We start from the raw sequence: 18,142 nt of genomic DNA, 5'->3' as shown, positions 1-18,142 counted from the left end.
AATATGAGCAACAAAGCCACTTCCTTCACCAACTGACTCCTTTTTTTTTCAAAGTACCTGCCATGTGCCAGTATGATAAATGCTTTTACATGTGTGACCTCATTTAATTCTAAGAGCCCTTACATTTTAGGTTATTAGCACTTCATGAGTAAGAGAAGGAGGAAGCTCAGAGAGGAATAGGAACTTGCTCAAAGACACACAGCAGGAGGTAGAGAAATCTGGCAGTCATCACAGCTGTGGTCTCAATCACTTCCCCAGCCAGCTTCTCCTTGCTACAGAATCGCAGACTCTTTCAAAGGGCAGCAGGTTCAAGGGCAGTTAAAGGGTGGGTCTGCCTAGAGGAAAGTAGGTGATTAGCCTCTGGACCTCTCCAGTCCAGTGACTCTGATACTCAGCTCTGTCTTCCACAAAATAGCTGGGGTGATCTTAGCCCCGATCTTGCTGAGCCCCAGTATATTTTGCTGTCCAATGCAATAAATAGACTCCGCCTCACCGGTTGTTACATTGATTAATGAGATAATATATATCCCCTGTCCTACAAAAAGAGACACTTGTGAATTTATTTCCTTCTACCCAAGGACACAGGAAACTTGAAAAAGTCCCAGCCTTTTCCTGTCACTTGGCCTCTGGTTATTGTCCTGGGTGTAATGGAGTGGAAAACTCTCTACACGGCTCCCTCTGACAGTGAATTTCTAATCTCAGAAAACTTAATGGTTTTTGTCAACCTGATTGTCCAGTGAGAGCGGATTAGGAGAATGACTTCCCTTGTCACTGGAAAGTTGACTTGCTTCACAGCGTTTTTCCCGGTGCCGGTGGGAGGCATGATCGATACAACACAGACCAAAATACTCACCTGTGGTTTCGGGGCTGAGGACAAAGGTTGGGAGTTCCATTTAAACGCCTTCAGCCATTTCCAAGTAGACCCAGGCGTGATGTGCATTAAGCGGTTCAGGCTGGTGACCCGGAGCTCCGCACTCCGAGGGGCAAACCAGAAATCGAGTTGCTCCTGACCAGCGAAGCAGAGGCCCCCGGCTCAGGCTGGATTTGTCTTCTGCACTCCAGTTTTCCTGTCTGCAGAAGGAAGGCCCATTAGTTACTGTCTGCACGGCCAGGGAAGAATGGCCTTGCTGGAGTCTGTATCAGGACTTCCCAGAAACAATGCACGGTGGCCAAAATGGACAGAGACTACTAATGGACGCTCAGTTCCAAAATCCCCCTGGAGGCCACAGGTCGCCTGGAGCATCCCTTGCACCCGGGTGGTCCTGTGCTGCTTGCAGATGGAACCAAGAGACACCTCAGCAGGGAGCATCCCCCAGAATTCAGTCGCATTGCTACTTCTGCCCCTTCCACGGGAGCTCTCCAGGCCTGGACAGCCAAACCAAGTCCTGCTTTATCAGAGGCACTTAAAAATCATTGTCGCTTCCATGGGAAATTCATTCCGATCTTTCAGGCTAGGTCAGGTGGCCAAGCACTTTCCTTTGAGGTCCTCATGCTAATTGAGAATCACACAGCTTTATGTGTCAGAATGCAGACTCCATGAAGGCTTTGTTCATGGCTGAGCCACAACCCTAAAGACATTTGGGGCACATAGTAGATTCTCAGTAAATGTTTGTTGATTACATTAATTAATTACTGTACATAATCACTTGCTTATGACCTGTCTCCCCTATTTGAGTAGAACCCTCATAGGAGAGGGAATTGTGTCTTATTCATCCTTACCATTCAGACCATGGTGCATAGTAGATACTCAACTGAGTAGATACTCAAGATACTCAATACTCATAGTAGATACTCAATTAACACAGAAGGAATAATAAACTGCTTGAGTATTTTTTTTTTGGTGTGTGTGTGTGTGTGTGCTGAATGAATCTAAAATTAATAATATTGATTCTAATTATTTAAGTAATAAAACCACAATGCAATTATTTTAGACAAAGAGAATACAGTAAAAGACACATCTTTCATTAATAGCATCACTATTTATAGTGGTGTATACATTTATACAACTACTTTCATTATTTTAATGTTTTTCTTTTCAGTTTTTCATTTGGGTATTTTACACCCAATTTTAATTGGGTTATTTTGGGTATGCGTGCTACATACATGCACGTGCGTGCAAACACACACACACACACACACACACAGAAACACACATCAACAACTGTCCGGTATCAGGGACTTTATAAATTTAAGAGCAGGAAGGGAGGTCTGGATGAATAATGTCTTCTCATTGTTATAATTAATCGTTGGCCGTACAACAGGATTAATAGTATCATGGGAACTGCTGGTGAGAGGCATTGCTCTCTAAAGTTCACCCCTGGGGTCAAGGCAAATCTGGCTATGGAAAAAAAAAATGTGCAGGTTAGAAATAATCCACAGGAAAAAATGCTTTATGTTTTGTGCTCACAAATCAGAGAAACTTGCCATGGTCGCTGCTAAACATAAACCAGTTATATACACTGCTGTGGGCTTGGTGGCTCAGGGTTCATTTCTCATTCTTTTTTATTTGGATCATTATGTTGAAATCACCCTGTTTCTCTCTGTAAGCCCCTAGTGATACAGTGCCAACAAGTGACTTGTGATTATAGAAGTGAGGAAGCCACTGTGTAATTTAAGAAACAAATCAAATCAAAACCCTGTTCTGCTATACTCAAAATACATTTCTAAATGTTTAGAGGGAAATGGGTCTACTCTGGGAGAGGCAGCCTATAACCACAGAAAGCCTCTGAGCTTACAATATGGAGAAGTCATGCAAATTTCTTGTTGATAAATGCGGTAGGCAGGAGGTTGAGTGGACAAACTCCTGGTCTGTGGGTGGGGACTGCTTTCTGGGTTGGCTACAGATGCTGTGTTAAATAGAATAAAGGAGGGATAGCTTGATCTTGATTTTTTTTTTTTTTGTCTTTTTTCTTTTCCTAGTTCTGACTTAGAATAGAAAAGAGGAGTCAGGACTGGGCAGGGGCAGTGATCTGACATTAATACAGCTCCCTTGTCTGGGCAGTGGTCTAGTGGGCAGGCAGAGGACCTGGTTAGCACTAGCTCAACGCCCACCTCAGTATGTGAACCACAGAAACACACATCAACAACTGTCCGGGTATCAGAGACTTTATAAAGTCCCTGGCAATCGTGATGACTTCACAACCCCTTCACAGGTGTTGTGAAGACTGAATAAGATCCCAGCTATAAAAACAACTCAAAAAGCAAGGTTTTTTTTAATATCTTTATTTTTATTTTATGTGGTGCTGAGGATCGAACCCAGGGTCTCATACATGCAAGGCAAGCACTCTACCACTGGGCTACAACCTCAGCCCATGGAAAAGCAAGTGTTTTAAAATAAGAAGTTAAGATGCCAATGTCGCAAGGGGAAACTATGCTATTGAAAAGCCTGCAGGAAGATTTTATTTTTCTTTCTTTTTTTAAATTGGGAAATTAAACACACTTCTTTAAAAAATGTCTTTAAATTTATTTTTTCCATCATTATGTACAACTATCATGCACCAATAAAAACAGAGAGAAAGACTTTTTTTTTTTATTGGTGCATATGCAGAATGATGGGCTTCATTGTGGCACATAGAAATATATATATAAAAAAATCAGAATTTCATCAATTTTACTCTCCCTTACCTCAGCCACCCTTCCCCGCCCCCACCTCATCCCCATCTTCTACCCTGATGTTCTCCCTTCTAATTTCATGGCTTCTATTTTTCACCATTTTTTTCTTCTAGTTTCCACATATGAGAAAAGGCAGAATACTTTTCTGAGTCTGAGTTATTACACTCAAAATTATGTTCCTCAGTTCCATCCATTTTCCTGCAAAGGACATAATTTCATTCTTCTTTATGGCTGAATAAAACTCCCTTGTGTGTCTATACCATATTTTCTTTATCCATTCATCTAGTGATGGACACCTAGGCTGGTCCTATAACTTGGCTATTGTGAATTGAGCTGCGATAAACATGGGTATGCATGTATCAATACAGTATGCGGGCTTAATTCTTGTGGGTAAATACTGAGGAGTGGTACAGCGGGGTCATGTGATTGTCAATATTCTAGCCTGAGCAGCCTTACAGGAGACTCTAATAAGTGCTCAGGGCTCTTTTATGCTGGAGGCATAGATAAGAGATAAAGGGCACTGTTTCCTTAGACACACAAAGGAATGCCCCAGTGCAGAGGTACTTGGTAATAGATGAGTTTAATGGGAAAGAGCATCTGTATCTGTTTCTACAACTTTTAACTTTTTCTATAATATTTATATATCTATAAAACTAAGATGATGTTGGTGTGGTGGTACATACCTGTAATCCCAGTGACTTGAGAGGCTGAGGCAGGAGGATACCAAGTTCAAGGCCAGCCTCTGCAATTTAGCAAGACCCAGTCTCGAAATTTAAACAAACAAAAAATTAAAAAAGACTGGGGATGTAATTTAGTGGCATAGTGACCCCCCCAAAGGAAAAAAAAAAACTAAGATGATGAAAGAAGATAACTGGTTATAGAAAATTCAAAGAAAGGTAGATTTCTAGTTGTTATTTACAACTGAAACTGCTCAATCTGATAAACAATATATTCCCTTTAACAAGCTCCATTTCTTTTTATCTTTTTGGATTTACTTATCCATTCAACCAATCTGTATTGAGTATCCACCTGAATGCACAAAAAGGAAATAATTGGCTTCTGTAGGGTGGGCCTTATCACCCCAATCTAGCTAGCATTCTTCAAGAAAAAAAAAAAAAAAACGAAAAGGAAATCGCAAGCTCAAAGTGCCAGTCAGATTCAGAAAAGAAACACCATCTGGCATAGAAGAGACTCCTAGTTAATCACCAAATCCATGTTTTTCTCTTTTTCCTGGGCACACAAGGCGCTGTCCATTCAGCTATGGCCACTATCTGAATTCTCAATCCAATTCTGAATTCACCACCTGAATCCAATGGAATGAGATTGAAAGTCATATGCATCATCTTGAAGTTTGGCCCCCACAATGCTCCCCTTGGGGCTCCTTTCCCCACTCAACTGACTGGAAAGGAGGGGACCCCAACACTGAAGATGGCAGAGCCTCCATCATCTTGGATCTGAGCCACGGTGCAGAAGAAGCCCACCCTGCCAACTGCGGGCAACTCAGTAAGTACCTTTATGGGGACAAGAGGGACGCTTCAATTATGCTGAGTCATTATACATGTTGAGTTTGTTGTTTCACTAGTTATACTAATTTAACTATATATAACAACTAGGTCTTCAATTTTATGCGGGTAGGAAGGAAGAGATGAGGAATAATCACCTACTTAACAGCTGTGACTACTTCTATTTGTCATAGATGAACAAGCTCAAAGGAGCTGGAGTGCTCATTATGCCTGGCCCCGGGGGCTTGCCTTCTCCCAGTAGGATCATATGGACACTTTCTCCATCGGGATTCTTCCAGGCCAAGAGAGAGAGGAAGATGAAAGATACTTTTTGAAAGTAAAGTGTAATTGTTCACCATGTCCTCCAAAATGGTGGTAGTCCCGTGAACTCCTTCGATAGGAGAAGGAAATATTAGAGCAGAATATAAGGATAAAAGACATCAGGAAGACCACGTTTTTCTGTATCCCTGGTCACTGCTCTGCAAACACAGCCTTGCCAGAGTACCCACTGAGACCCTGGACCCATGGTATCATGGCCTCATAGTACCCCAGGAACTTGCTCTCGATTAATGAGTAAATGAGGTCTGGAAATAGACTCTCTTCCACTGCTTAAACCTTCATTGGGATGTTTTTGGTTAAAAGAGTCACAGAAAACTCAAACCAAGCTCATAAAGCTAATAGGGAATTTATTAATATACAACACTGGCTCCAGGGACCTGATCTTCCTCTGCTTCTCCTCTCTCTCTCTCTCTCTCTCTCTCTCTCTCTATATATATATATATATATATATATATATATATATATATAACAGCAGAATGCATTACAATTCTTTTTTTTTAATGTCGTCATAAAAAAGACAAACTCTCCTAGCCCTACTGTGGAAATGGTGCCTCTGTGGACAGAGATGAGCATGTGATCTGAAACCCAGGCAAAGGGGGAATCTGGGGAAATGTGCCCCCAGCCAGAGAGGCAAAGGGGCCTTTCTGCAGTACAGTTATAAGAAGTGAAGGGCCACCAGCTGGAGGTGAAGTCTGCAGAAGCCTCCCAGGGACACGCCCTCTCTCCAGCCTTGACCTACCCCTGGGAGTCTGCCCATGTGCCCAAGGGACAGCTGCTCAGAACCCACTGCCTAACTGTGCACCTTGTCCTGCCCAGAGTAAGCAAACAGGGCCATGGCACCATCCCTACTGTCCACTCCCTCAAGGGAGAGGCAATCAGCATCTGGGCTCCAGAGTCACAAGGATCTCTGTCCAAGTCACTCTGCCATCTCCTAGCTCAGCCACAGCAGTTGACTGCCCATCCCTGGACTTCTGTTGGAGAAAACAGCACCCACCTAGCAGGACTCAGAAGGGCACCAGGCACACTGTATCCAAGGCATTATAATGAAAAATATTAAATGATTAAAAATTAAATTATTAGAAGCAATTAATAGAATTGAAATACTGTTACACAAGGGCCCTGCTCAATGACGGTATTGAGAGATGCAGAGATGCAGTTTTCTTACACAGGTCCTAGAGATATAGAGATGAGCAAAACAGCTCCCTGCTCTCTCACACCTGAGCAGGAGAGGCAAGGCAGCAATACCCGGCTCAAATTGGTGCTAAAAGTGGTATGACAGGTCAGTGTGCATCTCTGAGGACTCTTGAAGCAAACGGTGTCCCCCTAGAGAATGTAGGGGGTTGTTGTTTGATTTAGACCTGGGAGGGTGAACAGGATTTGATTGGATGGGCAGTCTTTAGTAGGGGAAGGATGCTTAAATAATTTGAAAGATTTTTAAATTATTTGCCAATACTTAAAGACTAAAAGAATTTGCTTTGAAATTCAGATTAGCTGTTATTTCTGAGCCTGTGAATCCGAATGGCAGCAAGAGGCTGAATGGAGGAAGCACTTGATCCCACCACAAAGAGGGTTAAAAGCTAGGAGTGAGGGATGTGGACCATTCCAGAAGCTGATAATCCAGAGCAGGACCACAAGGTAATATCAGCTGCTTTTTAAATGCCTGGTTCATAATTCATTATTGCTTATTATAAGGACTTGGAGTTCCAATCTGTAGAAGTTTAAATAAAACATAGATCTTAGGAGTCAACATAATGGAGCCAATTCATTTTACAGACGAGCAACACGGGTCAGCCCTAAACCACACAAGCCAGCAGATAACAATAGTCTGGCAGAGATAGTAACCAGGCTGGAGTTCACTGTTCCCTGGCTCCTGGTCTGGGGGGGGGGGGCTCCAGACCCCACATCACATCCTCCCCCTCCTCCCATGGGTTTGGAGAAAAAATCCCCAGGAATGCTTCGTGGAAACTCACATGTATCAAGGACAATGATTTCTTCCCCAAAAGCACTGATGTCCAACTGGACACATAACAGGTAGTCGAAAAATGTGTTGAAAAAATGAATGAACTTGTTAGTGAATTAGTGATGACCTTAGAATTGGGTGCTGTTGCCCAAAACCACAGCAACTGAACCTGACCCTCAGGGGCACCATCTTCTGAAGCCACTAGTGTCATCATCTTTGTTCACAGTCCGACAGCCAGCCCCGATGCCCGGGCCTTGCTGTTCCCTGGACATTTCAGTGAAAAGCCTTTGATTCAATTTTCACTCCCTCTTATTATAGCTACTTGCTCTAGGACTCCACGGGGGCCCCAGAGCTGTTCTCAGAAACATTTCTGCCCTCCCTCTGTTCTTACTTGTTGTCCTCAAATGAGACAAATGCCCCCTTCAACTTTGCTTTTCCTTAGGACAAGTTGTCCTCTGAAAAGTCCCTCGATCCTGCAGTAATTAGTTGCTGGGGTGTAGAGGGTGCCCTGCGGGCATCTAGCGTAGTTCAGACATGTCTAGACCCAGCTAAAGCTACCTAGTCTGTCAATAAAGATGGAAACACACTGGAAAGAAAAGGAGGCAAGCTCTTGCCTGCTGTCTGGAAGTGCAGCATGGGGTCCTTGCTTAACACCGCTGGGCTCTATTTAATAGGAGGACATCACGGGGCACAGTCACTATCCTGAAATCGGCTCAGCCACTTCGAGAGCCAACAGTTAATTCTTCTCTCCATGAATGTCCACAAGCTGGGAGTCCAGTGGAAACTTTTTTTAGTATTTGAAAATTAGTTTTTGAACCCAGGAGTTCAAGACTAGCTTGGGCGGCATAGTGAGACCAGGATAGCAAATAAATAAAAATTAAAAAGAAATTAGTCTCAGGACACTTGGGACAGAGGGACAGTACCTCACAGCTGACAACATATGAGAAATTATACTAATTATATATATTGTATTAGCTTACTAAATTCTCTTAGCAGAGAGTTTAACCATCTCCATTTATTGATATATAAAAAAAAGTAGAGGTAGAGAGAGTAAGTGGCTGAGATGGAATTCAAATCCAGGTTTTTCTGATTACAAAGCAAGAGTCCTTCTCTGGGTATCACCTCTTCCAGAGAAAATTGCTTTTTCTTCCAAGCACCCCAGATTGTACCGAGCCAGCTAGCCTTTGCTGAGATACGAATCCTGGGATGCCACAACACAATTTTCCCACAGGAGTCTGCCATTCTGCTTGCTGCATATTGCAGTTAACCTGGAAACACAGGAGAGGAAAATGCTCTGGACCCCAATTAATAGTTAGCCCACAGCAAATGCCACGGATCACCCGGCCCAAGTCTTAGCTTGAAACTTCTGCAGGATCTTTCTCTCAAGATAACCTCAAAAAGGTCTCTCAGCTTTCTGGTTGTTAAAACAACAACTACAGTAGCAGGAATTGAGACCTCAAGATCTGGGGGGGTAAAAATGAGGAAGGAAATGGCATGTTGAAATGACTATTTTTCCCCATCTGGTCCTGTTCTTTCTAGTTAAAGCCCAAGATCTCAAGTAGTTATAGTGCAATAATTCGATCGATTAAATGCTGAAAGTTTTCTATTGATTTCAAGGCTATTCAAAGCTCTACCTACTTTGAAGTCTGGGGTGCGATCGAATTCCTCAGAGGTTTCTGTTTCTATCTCTGCCAGGCTGGTTTGACGCAGATAACCTCTCTGGAGGCCTCTCTGAAGCCACTGTATAAACTGCCCTAGGTCCAGCAATAAAGAAAGTGTGTCATTACAGTTCTCGGCCTTCAGAGGATCTGATCTTCATGTTCTCCTCTCCTTTTTGTCCCTTTTTGATGCCATTAAATTTGTGGCCACTCTTGGTTTTGCTCCCTTTTTCCCCCCACCTTTTTCTACTTCAGATCAAAGAACTTGTTCGTTTCCTTGCTTCTGGATTTACTTCCTCGGGGGCAAAACTAGGTTAGCTCCCTCCCTACCACCTTTGCCAGGAACTCAGGATACCCCTTAACCAGCCGGAGCTCCACCTCCGAGAGCCACCCACGATTTCAGAGTCACTAGTAGTAGGAGGAGAAATGGTAGTGTTGGAGGGAATCTAGCAGTCAGACCCTCAAACCCTCTTGCTCAGCATCCTCAATTTCTATTTCTTTGCATTATCTTTCATCCATTACCACTAGGCTTCCCAGCCCCACCCAAGGTTTGCGCAGGGTGAGCAGGGTGGTGCCTTTCCTGTCTTGCCTGAATGACTAACCTGTAAGCCCATCCAATGCGCGTTCATGACACGGACCCCGAGAAAGAGAAAGCAAGTGAGTGGATCTGCAAAGACTGTTGTTACCCGGTTTCCCTTCAGCCCCAGAAATAGAAAGCCAGACTTCCGACTTGCAGAGCCCCCGTGCAAACCACCAGACCACACTGCCAGATAAGAGAATGTTGGATTGTGTCATACTTCCTTCACAGCTCTAGTTTCTGAAAATGGCCCTGAATGTTAGCGAGCCTCACCATGACCTGAGGATGCAGAAGGGATGGAAGTGGGAGGACAAAGGGGTCAGCTCTGTCTCTTTTCTGATGTAAGTTTATTTTTAGCTACAGAAGTCAAGGAAAGGAAAGTTGGTGAAAGATCACTTCTGAGATAACGTTCTTATTTACTTATACAAGAAAAAGAAATATGTAATATTTCTCCAAAGGCACTGGGAAAGGAGATCCCCTGGCTAACAATGTGTCTTTGTCCTTTCCAAGTTCTGTACGTTCATTGATCAGGTACCTACTGCGTGCCAGGTGCTACGTTTGTGCTGCAGATTTAAAGAGGAATAAGGTACCTCCTTGGAGAAGGAGGAATCTGGACTAGAGATTCCAACTCTCATGCTCAATGCCATCACCACCATGGAAATAATTTTGCTCAACTCTCTCAGCGCAGTCTCAGCGGTCGCCTCTCTTGTCAGCCGCTGCAGGAAGAGTGATGGCCCAGGGGTTGACAGGCTCCTAATTGGAAAGTAGGAGGTGCCGTCAGAGATCGACTATAAAAGTTATCTTTGGATCCGAGTGAGCACCTAATGCTTGAAAGAGACTTGGGGGTGAGGCTGGGTGAGCTGTCACCCTAGGATAGGACCTGGCCCAGCAGTCAGACAATGTAAGCAAGGGAGGAAGCTAAGGCCCATCATTTCGGAGAATGGCAAGGAGCACGTGCAAACTGGGATTTCAGGACCCAGAGAGTTCACAGTGCAGGGCAGGGGGATTTGGGGGGCACATAAGGAAAGGAATGTCTGCAGCAGCCACAGAGTCTAGGATCAAGGAGGCAGACCCCAGAGAACAGCTGATAAGAGTTTTGTGATGAAGGCAAAATAAATAAATAAATAAATAAAAAGCAAGCCTGGAGTCTCCTTTTATTCAGCTAATAAAGAAGCAACTGCTTATAAGTGACTTCTTGCACTGCTTCCAGCCCTAAGGGTGTCAAAAGAAGTGTCAAGGTAAAAGAATTTAATATCTACTTAAGAGATGATCAAATCCATAAACTGAAATTATTACTGGGTAAGACGATGTGGCATGTATTACATAACATAGCCCTTGTGCAAACTCTCCTGCTGTTATCTTGTTTAAGCCACTTGACAACCTTGCAAAGTGGGTATCGTTGTCCCTATTTTACAAGTGAGGGTGCTGAGGTTTCCAGAGACTGTGTATCTCATCTAAGTTTGTCGCGCTAGTAAGGGGCTGAACCAAGATTCCAATCTAGGCCTGTGTGAGTGTCTGAACTTTCTGGTAAGAGCCTGTGGCTCCTCTCTACCGAAATAGAGTGGTACATTGAGCAAGAGGGAAAAGTAAACATTGGCTGGGGGTGCAGGGAAGATGTCCAGAGGAGGGACAGGGAGCAACATGGGAGCAGAGTCAAAGATGGTTTCCTGAGAACTGCAGGATGCCCTGGAGCCCATTCAGAGCTGAGGATCATGAGTGTCCTTCACGCTCTGAGCCAGAGAAGGAAGAACTGAGTTAGATTTGGGCCATGCGGAGCTTGCCGTCTGGCACAGCAGCGGATCTCCCCAATGGCTTAGGGATTCCCGCACAGCATGCTTCGGGCACAAGAAAGCCCAGTGCAAGCTTATCCGATGGACAAGCTCACCCCCCACCCCATAGGCCAGCCCTCCAAACTCTGGGTCTGCAACACCCTCAAAGAACAGCACCTGACCTCAAGAAATGAGAACGAAATGCCCCTCCCCAGGGCTGTAGAGTGGACCTTCCTGTCCACAGGTGCCTGCGGGGGTCCTGGCAAAGAGAAGAGGTGGCTCTGGCACCAGGTGCTGAGGTGCCAGTGCCTCCCGAGAAGGAACAGGTGCAAAGCAGGGCAATTAGCCCAGAAGGTGTCCATGGGGGCAGACAGCCTCCATCTGATGGCAGACCCACCGGGCTTGCATCCTCTGCTGGGGAGCAGGCTTCATGCATTCTCTAGCTCATGGGGGATTGCAAGGGAGCACGTTTCTTCTTCAAGGAGCCAGAAGAAGTGGTAATTAAAATTGCCTTTAAAAATAAAAAGATTCTGAAGAGGGCACAAGCCTTTAAGCCTTCCCCATGGTGTTCTGGATGCTCCGGCTTCTCTCGTAGAGGGAGGAAGAGCACAGGCTGAGATCGGAGAGGCCCACGGAGTGTCGGGTGCTCGCTGTGCTAGCTGGCGGTTGCTAATGTCTTTAGGAACTGCTAATTTACCCATCTAATTTGTTCCTCCATACCAACCACAAAGGGAGACCACTCAATTATTTGGATCCAAAAGAGAAGCTGGTATTTACCATGATCTCCCTAGAAACAGTGTCTGTGTGTGTGTGTGTGTGTGTGTGTATGTGTACACACACACTGTGAGGGAGGTTCAGCCAGGGGCTGGGGTTGTGGCTCAGTGGTAGAGTGCTTGCCTAGCATGTGTGAGGCACTGGGTTTGAGTCTCAGCACTGCATATAAATAAATAAATAAATAAAGGTCCATTGACAACTAAAAAATATTAAAAAAAAAAAAGTGCAGCCACTCCAGAGGACCAGTGGAGGGGAACACATATTTGGGAGCTGTACCTTGTGCCAGGCACGGTGCTAGGTTTGACATATCTTGCTGACATCTTATAATTCCCATTTGAAAAACATATCATACTTCCATATTTCTCCATATTTCAGGTTTTTGCTCTGATGTTTCTGCTTAGACAAACCTGTCCGCCTTAGGCATCACCTGGAAAGTTGAATTTTCAATGAAGCCTTCCTGATTTTATCTGGTTAAATGAGTGAAGCTCTCTTTTGTGCTCCTGGAAAACCATTTTGGATTTCAGGGAGACGGCAGCTTCTGTTTCCTAATCTGTGACATAGTGTAGAGCTACCCATAGCCCTTGTGAGGAATAAATGAAAGAAATCATGCAAGGGCCTGAACAGTGGCTGGCCCTTTGTCCTTGCTAGTTATCTTGTTGTGAAGAATGGGAATAATAATAATAATAATAATAATAATAATATCACTTATTGTAATGATTTGCCCCTAGGTTGTAAATTCCTTGCATTAGGGACGGTATCTACTTTATCCATCATCGTTTTATACCCAGAGCCTGGGAGTGTTTGGCACAAGATGAGCGCTCATTTCCTAGCTGGCAAATGAAGGAATAAATGAAAGTTCAGCCAAGCATCACTTAGACAGAGATAGTTTCTGATAAATGCCATCCTCAGGTGGTTCCGTCATTGTGTGGACATCACTGTGTGGCCATCACTGTGTGGACAGCACTTACCCAAGCCTGTGGTGCAGCCTGCTACACACGTGGGCCAGCGGTAGCCTGTCACAAACCTGTGCAGCACGTCACTGTACTGAATTCTGTAGGCGACTGTATTGCAATGGGAAGTATTTGTGTATCTAAACACAGGAAACTTAGAGTAAGAATATGGCGTCAAAGATAAAAAAAATGATGCCATCATACAGGGCACTTGCTGTGAGGGACGCCTGCTGGGCTGGAAGTTGCCCTGGGCGAGTCAGTGAGTGAGTGGTAAGTGAGCAGGAAGGCCCAGGCCTTGACTGCACTGCTGTAGATGTTATTTTATTTTTTTTAAGTTGACACAATACTTTTATTCTACTCACTTATTTTTATGTGGTGCTGAGGATCGAACCCAGGGCCTCGCACTTGCTAGGCGAGCGCTCAACCAATGAGCCACAACCCCAGCCCCTGTAGATGTTATTAACACTGTACGTACACTTAGGCTATGATTTTACTTAAACATTTCTTTCTTATATAACGTAACCGTAATTTACTATAATATTTTTACATTATAAATTTGAAAAATTTTAAACTTTTGGACTCATTAGTAATAAAACAGCTTAAAATGTGAACACATTGCAGGCTATAAGAATTTTTCACTTCTGTTATGTTCTTATGGGACCCCGGTTGTACACGTGGTCCATTGTTGACTGAAACATCGTGAGGTGGCACATGATTATATTTGTCTGCACCTCACTTTGGTGAGCTCCTGAGTATAGTCCGTTATCTGACCTACTTCTCTATCTCTCATGTCCCTACTTTGGCACAATACACCTGTTCTGTTGAATAAATGCAGAAAGTTCAATGCTTTACCCTGCCAGTGCCTGGCCTGCAGGGTCTGGCTCTGAGCCCGTCTCCTGGCTGGCAGTGTTTAGCTGCTGCACCATGAATTCATGAGTGTGTCTTTGACACTTCACCATCTAAGCATAAGATGTCATGGTCCTCAAGGGTGGGGGCCAGTCTTATTTATTCTTAAATCCTTAGTGTCCAGTATAGCACCTGGCACACAGGAAGTGCTCAAATGGCTATCCCTGGACTCTGATGTTCAGCCAGAATCAGAGGAGCAGAGTCCCTTGTGAATTTGTCATCTGTCCTCTATCATCATCCAAACCCATCCAATTTTTCCCATTTATGTTGATTAACCACCTCTTGTCTCATTTACAAAAGTCTGAAGTTCTTTGAGAGTACTCTGCCATAATGGATAAGAGTTCAGACTCAGTGGCCAGAATTTCTGAGCTTGAACTTGGCTTTGGCAACTACAAGCTGTCCTGCCTGGTTTTCCCCTTCCATCATATCAGGATGACAACTCTTGCTTTAGTTATTCATTCAGCAAGCATTTTTTTTTTTGGTATGTAATAAGTGGCAGGAACCATTCCAGAAACAGGGGACACATAGATGTCAACAAGGTACACATTGATCTTGCCTGAATAGAGCTCACAAGCTAGAGAGAGGTAGACAGATGGAATGAATAAGCAAATAAACATATGGTATGTCAGAAGGCGATATGCACGAGGGAGAAAAGTAACACGGGCAGATACAGTGAGGGGGTCAGGGAACAGGTACCAGAGTTGCGAGCATCTTATTCAGGTGACGAAGGAAGACCTTTCCAACAAGAGCAACTGGCATCTGGGGAAGAATGTTCCAGAGAGAAGGAAAAAAGCAAAGACCCTAAAGATAGTTTGAAGGATGACCAGTGGGTCTATGTGGCTGAAACAGAAGGACAGAATGTAGGAGAAGGGGACACAGAAAGGGTCAGGGTCAGACATGTAGGGCCTGTGGAACTTCAGCTTTTGCTCTGGCTGGAAGGAAGTTTTGGAGTTTCACGCAGGAGTGTGAGATGCTGTGACATGGGTTATAAAGAAGCCTCCTGGCATTGGCATGGAGAATGGTCTGTGCAGCTGGCACATATGCAGAAGGCTGGTCATTTGTACCTCCCAGGGTTAGTGTGAGGAACAAATGAGACGATGCATTAATGTGCTTGGAAAAGCCTGGCAGAGAGTAAGTGCTCAACCCAGGAGCTGTAGGGCTGTGCTGGCTGCACCGGCCTTGTTTCCCGAGGGCAAGGCTTGGTTGGTCATGCAGGGTCTCCCCTGCCCTTGCCCACTCAGTCACCCCCTCTGCCCCACACCTCCCTCTCCAGCCGTTGACTAATGTTGAAGCTCCTGCGTGATAGCACCGCCTCCTGCTGCTCCCCACTCTGGTCCAACTCAAGTGCAATGCCACTTACATCCTTCCTGGTCCCAAAGTCTTCTCTGGACTAATGGCTCATTAAATTCACACCCCTGGAGGCAGCCTTCAAGGTCTCCCACAAGACCCTGCTACCTTCCCTTCCCACCTATTTCTACTCCTACCCCAGGCATATTGCATATCCATGGAGAAACAGAGCTGGACACAATATGTCACTCCCAGTAGAATCACAGCGGAAACTGCCTGCACTCATGATAGCAAATTGATGTGATGAGCCTTTGCCCCAGATTCCCTGGGCCACCTTGTGTATCCTAGCCAGGGTGGACGCATACACCTGCCCATTACGGGGTCAGTTCTCTCATCAAGTTACTGTAGAAGCCAGACTCCAAATGACGGGTTCCCGTATCTGACTGCCTGCTCCCAGTTCAAGTTCCTCTGCTCCTCCATTCCTCTACTTTCTTTTCTCTTCTTTTTTTTTTTCCTTTTGGTACCAGGAATTGAACCCAGCGATGCTTAACCACCGAGCCCTTTTTATATTTTATTTTGAGACAGGGCCTTGCTAAGTTGCTTAGGATCTTGCTAAATTGCTTGAGTCTGGCTTTGAAGTCGTGATCCTCCTGCTTCAGCCTCCCAAGCCACTAGGATTACAGGCGTGCACCACGGTGCCTGGCCCTCTAACCTTTTAAAACATGAGCTCCATTCGCAAAGGATTAGTGCCAGACTAAGGGGAGAAAATTATGAAAACCCTGCTGGCTGTAGAGAGAAGAGCAAAATGCTTGACAGTCCGCTTCTACCAGTCTGGAAAGCAGGGACTACTGTCTCCTAAAACACCCATCAGTTATGGATTTCAGGCTGGCTAACCCAGCGACCATCCCACAGGGGACAGAAGTATTAGCTTCTGGCCTGACACCCACCACCATGTGGACCTTGGAGAAGACAAAAGAGAGCCTGGTCGCCAACAGCAATATTCTAAAATAGCACGTTTGAGGCTATCTATTCCTACCACAGATGCCAAAATGTGGACAGCCACTCACAGCTGTGGGATGCAGATGTCCCTTGTCATTGTAAATGGGCAGCCCTAAATGCCATTATGGAACCCTTAAACCTAAAAATGTGATTTAGGAGTCTCCTGGTTAACACTACCTGGCTAAGCCTGATGCAGCTGATGGCCTGGATCTGGGACAGTTTCCCTACTCCATGCCAGGACACCTGGGCAATATGGCACTCATGGTGTCATCCCTCTCAGTTTGGAATATACGACTCTTCGTTGGTATATATTCAGACCAGCAGTATTACATGATCCTGAGCAGCCATCAGGGCAAACAAAAGGGGTGTGGCCTGCACTTCTAGATCCTTCCAGGTTGCCCAGCTATCTTTACCCCAGTTATGATGCCTGGCTGACGGCCCATGCAGAGCTTAATGTGCTCCAAGCACCCTTCCTCCTTTGCACATCTTGTGACAGCCTTCCCCACGTCAGCCTATGCCTTCATGGCCTGCATCTGACTTGAGAGTTATGCTGGCTCAGGGAGTCATCCAGCCATTGCAGGTAATGACCACAGCCCAGCCCATCACACCCCGAGGAATACCACTCACCATGGTGCCTCCTGCCAGAGCACAAACATCCTTCCTAGGAGACCCTTGACTCAGCATATGTCACATATCTGAGAAACCACCAAAGTGATAAATCTCTCCTCCCCCCACTGCTCCTTTGGGCATAGTAAACCTCTTTCCCATTGTGGCTGAAACTTCCCCTCCTGGGCTTTCCAAAGCAAGCCTGCTGCTTAAGGTTGTCACCAGGCTCATTTGTATGTGCACCTGGCTAAGGCCACATTCCAGGAGCTGGATTTCACGCAACATTGGGCTTGCTGTCTTCCCCCATGAACAGGCTACTCTCTCTGTGCACCATAAACCCAGCAACCAATGTTACTGGTCTAGGCCTTGCTGTCTCCTATGCTGTGCCAGGCTGAAAGGACATTGATTGATGTCATCAAATCTGGACCCCGCAAAAAGGGGGAGAAAAGAAAAGAGAAAGAACATCAGACTCAGTCTCGGAATTATCCGTCACTACCCCTGTACTGTACCTCGAACTCCTAACCCCACACCCACACCCTTACTTGGGCTGTTTTCTGCCAAACGTACCTCTCTCTGCTGGTTTGGTTAAGAGAGCCAGTTTAGAAGTCACTGACTGTTCATCCCTCCTTAGTCTGACAGCTTGGTGAACCAAAGCAAGTTTTTTAGCCTGTGTGTGGCTCAGTTTTTCCTCAACCACAGAACGAGAGTCACGATACTTACTTTATTGGGGTTGGTAAGGACCAAAGGAAACACTGTGCAAAGATCATAGTATGAGCCTGATACGAGGCGCTCCCAGGTGTGTACTCACTGAGGGGCAGGTCCATGGCCACCTCCTCCAGATGGCCTTCCAGGCCCGCTCCCACTCCAAGGGCCCCTCACCCCACTCAGCATCTCACTGTGCAGGTGCATTTGTTCTCCGTGCGTTCATTTTGACTTCCTAAGTAAGAGAGAAAGGTCCTTGAAGGAAAGGGCCGCATTTGCCCTGCTCTCCTTCTGACTCACCATGTCATCATGAGCTGAACTTTTTTTTTTTTTTTGGGGGGGGGGTACTAGGGATTGAATCCAGGGCCACAACCACTGAGCCTCATCCTCAGACCTTTTTATATTTTATTTAGAGACAGGGTCTCACTAAATTGCTTAGGGCCTTGCTAAGTTGCTGAGGCTGGCTTTGAACTCACAATCCTGCCTCAGCCTCCTGAGCTG

The 18,142-nt window shown here is 45.3% G+C and overlaps 1 long non-coding RNA gene across 1 annotated transcript; it reads right to left on the bottom strand.

The window, feature by feature from the left end:
* Nucleotides 1-1,319: 1,319 nt before the first annotated feature.
* LOC125611975 lies at nucleotides 1,320-9,822 on the bottom strand. Its single transcript, XR_007342211.1, has 3 exons — nucleotides 9,674-9,822; nucleotides 9,052-9,167; nucleotides 1,320-1,568 (listed from the first exon to the last, which is right to left on the bottom strand). It is a non-coding gene; the product is annotated as an uncharacterized LOC125611975 (long non-coding RNA).
* Between the last annotated feature and the right edge of the window lie 8,320 nt (nucleotides 9,823-18,142).

Source organism: Marmota marmota, unplaced genomic scaffold (genome assembly GCF_001458135.2).
Source record: "Marmota marmota marmota unplaced genomic scaffold, marMar, whole genome shotgun sequence".
NCBI classification, from domain to species: Eukaryota; Metazoa; Chordata; class Mammalia; order Rodentia; family Sciuridae; genus Marmota; species Marmota marmota.
The sequence above is the reverse complement of the archived record's forward strand: the minus strand, read 5'-3'. Positions and strand labels throughout refer to the sequence as shown.